Source organism: Cephus cinctus, unplaced genomic scaffold, assembly GCF_000341935.2.
Source record: "Cephus cinctus unplaced genomic scaffold, Ccin1 Ccin1_scaffold0167, whole genome shotgun sequence".
Classification (NCBI taxonomy): domain Eukaryota; kingdom Metazoa; phylum Arthropoda; class Insecta; order Hymenoptera; family Cephidae; genus Cephus; species Cephus cinctus.
The window spans coordinates 13,996-18,197 of NW_014332891.1; the positions used below are offsets into that span (position 1 = coordinate 13,996).

Genomic DNA, 4,202 nt, shown 5'->3' on the forward strand with positions numbered 1-4,202 from the left:
GGGGGGGGGGGGCTCCTGCTTAATAAAATGTATACGATACAGTCTGAAAACACGTGAAAATTATTTGGACGAGAAACAGAAAAAAAAAAATTCGAATAATCCAAAGTTCCTCGTGAGTCTGTCAAAGAAGCCAAAAGTCATTCCCGACGAATGTCACGCTTTCTTTCGCGCAGGGATAATTGTTCCTGTTGTTGCTTTCCTGAATTATCGTAAAAGAAAAAAAAAATCTTCAATCGTCCGTGTAAAAAAATTGCGCAAGACAGTACACAGAGCAACGACACAATATCGAGATAACGATAAAGTCTGTTTGCCAGAAAGAAAACACGTGGCGCAAAGTCATCATAGACTGTTACCCCGAGTATCTTAAAGATAGCAACGAATAGGCAAAGTAGGGATATTAAAAAAATGTCTAAATCCTTGAACATCCAAAAAAAGAATATAATGCACCAGACTCACGAGAGTAACAGAGTCAATGGATACTTTGTGTTCAGTCCGTGTCACGAAAAATACATAAAACGCGTAAACAAGCACAAATAACATTATCTTGCCTCGTTTCCTAATCTACCTGAATAACAAGAATTGTACGGGCGTTTTGAGAGTGGTGCAATAACAAGAGCGTTGCTGAACGTTCGTCGCCGTGTTTGCCCTTGAACTTTCACAGCATAGCGAAGGAGACGGCCGTGTCCCGTGAGGCAATATCGTCCTATGCAAACGTGAAAACGTAACCATTGTTATTCTCGTGAGACGTGAGAAAATCGTAAAGTCTATATAACGCAAGGATATTTGGTACACAGGTATGTGGCATTTTATGGATAGGCGTAGATTTGGATATGGATTTAAAAAAATAATTAAAAATATAAAACCAAGCAACACGGGTAAAGAGCGACTATAAAAAAAAGTCCAACGGCCCTATGCAACCCTCTTTCTAAGTTTATTCTTCGTTGGCAAGGAACGTGATTCATCATGAAGCCAATCACATCGCCAAGCCCGACTGAGTCATCATCGGTACAGTTGGATGATGTCGGACGAGAAGTAGTATTGTGTACGGCGAACTGGCCTGCTAGCCTGACCGTTCATTCGTTACTGACTAGAGTATAGCTAAATGTATGAATACGTGTATATTCACCTGAGGCTCGTATACACGTATATGCGACTATAGGTAAAACTTAGTTGCTCAAGAATTAGACAAACTTTTTTTACTTGCAATGACGCACGAGAGCGATAACTGCTAGTCAATTTGTTATGCTAATTTCTCCCGACCTCGCGTTACGTAGTTTTCACTGGGTGTTTATACATATTTCTTATAGGCATCAGTTATCAGAAATGATTTAATGGTGATTTGGGGTACAGAGAGTGTACGCTTGGGAGATACATAGTGCAAAAGGTCCTGTGGTTATGGATGTAAAATGGTAAACTAGGATTTTCACGTATCGCAATCTTACGCAGTCCTTATCGTACGGGCGTCGTAAAACTTTCATGGGCTTGAACGTTGTCCTTTGTAGGTTAGGAAAATGGCGAAGGTCCATATTTTCCTTGGAGACAAATAGACTTGCGCGCACGGTGGTGCAATAGTATTTTTGTTATTTCGGAGGAGTTGAGTTCTATCAGGAATCGAGATATTTGGTTGAATTGTCAGGATCGGTAATTTGACAGAAAATTATCAAAAGGGAACGTCAACGTCGCGACGATATAAAAATAAAATATTAATCAATTTATCAATGACAAGCTGTCGATGACAATGGCACGCGAAACGTATCGTTGGTTAATTCATCTTTGATATTTTTCATTTTATCGTTAAGGGAACTACCGAGGATTTCTATGGCGGGCGAAACAGCGACAGAAGTACAAGTGTCCTTGTTCTTGAAGATGTTCATAGAAATAAATTAGGCAATGTTTTTAAGCACGTGTCTTCGCCGGCCTGACGCAAAGAGACGTCTTTTGTTCGCGAAGTTTCTGGAGAGTGCTACGGATCGTTGTGTGGTGACGGGTAGGATGGGTGAGGGGGCGAGAGAGGGCATGGAAGCGAAAAAGAAAGAAAAAAGGGGAAAAAGAGGCAAAGCCAAGGCGACTAAGGTGGAAGGAAAAGAATAAGAGTAAGAAAAAGAAGAAAAAAGCACGAGGTTCACAATGGCTTTTAATTGCCGGTCGCTATTTCCACGCCTTACAGACTTCTTCGTGAGTGTACCGTTTATTTTCACTAGGTGTGGATGACACTTAATTCTGATATCGATTGGACATCGTATCGATCGACGCGCCACGACGTAGAACGTCCAGTACGACGTTACATAATGGACAAAGAGATGAAAAAAAAAGACTAAAAAAGAACTCGATCGAGACACATATATGTATATATTTACGCGACGTGGGTTTATAATAACGAGCGTTACGACGAACGTCATAATCAAAACTGAGGGAACTGGAGAAGATTGGTTTTGGATCACTTGTTTTTCTTTTTGGAATTTCTTTCAGAGGGCTCTTGTACGGAACGTTTGTGAGATTGAAATTGAATTTTCTCCCTGCTGGACACGAGTGCCAATGGCGCACGGCTGGCGACGCTACTTCATTACGCAAATCCTGCCTAGTAACGCGTTAAAAAGGCCTAAATAGTCGAGCGCGCCCACGCGTGCCCTATAACCGGTTTAAATGAGTCCTTAAAGCGCGCGATTAATATTTTCCAATTTCGTACGGGAGTTTGACCTTTTTCGATTGAGTATGTAGAGAATTCATTTATTTAATAGCGAGCAAGTGATCTTATAAACATTTGTAACTGTTAAAGGACTTGCATTTCGACAGTAATTGAAAGCGTCCAGTGTTTCACACATTTGCTGAGCCGCGTGGCAACGACCTCTAAAATTAGTTTTTCGCGATATCGTGGAAATTTCAAGTACGCCGTGCATTTTTCCCCAACGACAGTGTCAAAGTGTGAAAGTGCATTTTTAATTACCTCGTACACACAGTCATCGCACTCTCCAGGAAAACGTATTCGCGAAGAAACTTAACATCAGACACGATGAATGATTTTCAGGGATTCTTGGGGATACTTCGTGTGAGCGTCATAAGCGTGACGGTTTAACGAAGTTGAAAATAAGTAAGAAGAAGAAGAAGAGGACGATGCCGAGGAAATGAAGCAGCATCGTAGACGATGATAATGCATTTTTCTCTACCTTTCAGAAGACGCTTCTGTTTCTAGGGCCAACTTGACGTGGCCATTGGACGTCAATGACGCTCCTGGGTTATCATCGATTTATTTGAAAAATAAAAAGGAACAGTTTAAGGCAGAACTAAAGAAGACATTCAAATTTATTCTATATTCTACCATCCACAATTAATACCGACTCAAGGTTCTCAGGAATTTTTTCTTTTCAGGTAAGGTTAACCTCTATTCGGTTGATGCTACAGGACAATCTACAAGATATATTTATTCTGAAACTTACCCCATAAACCAGTCCACGGTATCGCGGAGATACTCGGGTAATCTATCCAGCTTGGATGATTTTCAAGTAGATCAACACCGGGAAAGCTTGCACTAAACGAAATATATCCTCTCGTACTAGCACTCAATCCGCAATCTCGTGAAATCTAACATGGCGAGGTTCTATTGTCACCTGTTCCCGTCATGCCTCGCTTGCAAAATAAGTCGTCTTTCACGAAACTGACGATCCTACAGTTGCCGCACGGTCTTTTTCTTGACTCGAGATTGGGCGATTCGTTTTTCCGAAAATTATGACGAGCGCGCGGACAACACTGAGAAAATTCACGAATGCGACGCTTAACGCGGTCGGAGCTACTTTAGAGCACAGCTGATCTAACGTTTCTCCTCGTACGGTCATTTCTACTTCATTGACCGACACCAGAGGGTACTATCTACCACGTACAGTCATATCTCTTCTAACGGAGAAACAGAATGTACCGTAGCGGATGAGTTTGAAACTAAAGTCGTGGTATCGATAAAAATGAAAATTTGTATAAATTATAAGTATTTAATAAATTAATATTTATTTTAGAATACGAAAGACTGGAGTATTCAGGAATTAAAATAAAACATTTTTTAATAACCAGTCACATATTGCTCTTAGGGTAATTTTCTTCAACTGTTTTACCCGCTGAAGGCTTACGGTTCTGTATTACCGATAGTACCTCTGTATCGACTGTCAAGGATGGCTTGCATACACAGGGTATCCATTTACATTACCCTATTTGAA

At 40.7% G+C, this 4,202-nt stretch overlaps 1 protein-coding gene across 2 annotated transcripts in view; it reads right to left on the minus strand.

The window, feature by feature from the left end:
- Positions 1-3,832, minus strand: part of LOC107263852 (MOB kinase activator-like 2) — a 14,964-nt gene extending 11,132 nt beyond the window's left edge. The window contains exons 1-2 of one of the 2 annotated variants that reach the window (XM_025081172.1): positions 3,435-3,832; positions 3,165-3,228 (exon numbers count right to left, since the gene is read on the minus strand). The gene's annotated coding sequence lies outside the window, so the exon portion shown is untranslated. The remainder of the gene's footprint in view (positions 1-3,164; positions 3,229-3,434) is intronic. The other variant, XM_015731498.2, reaches the window with a different exon arrangement.
- Between the last annotated feature and the right edge of the window lie 370 nt (positions 3,833-4,202).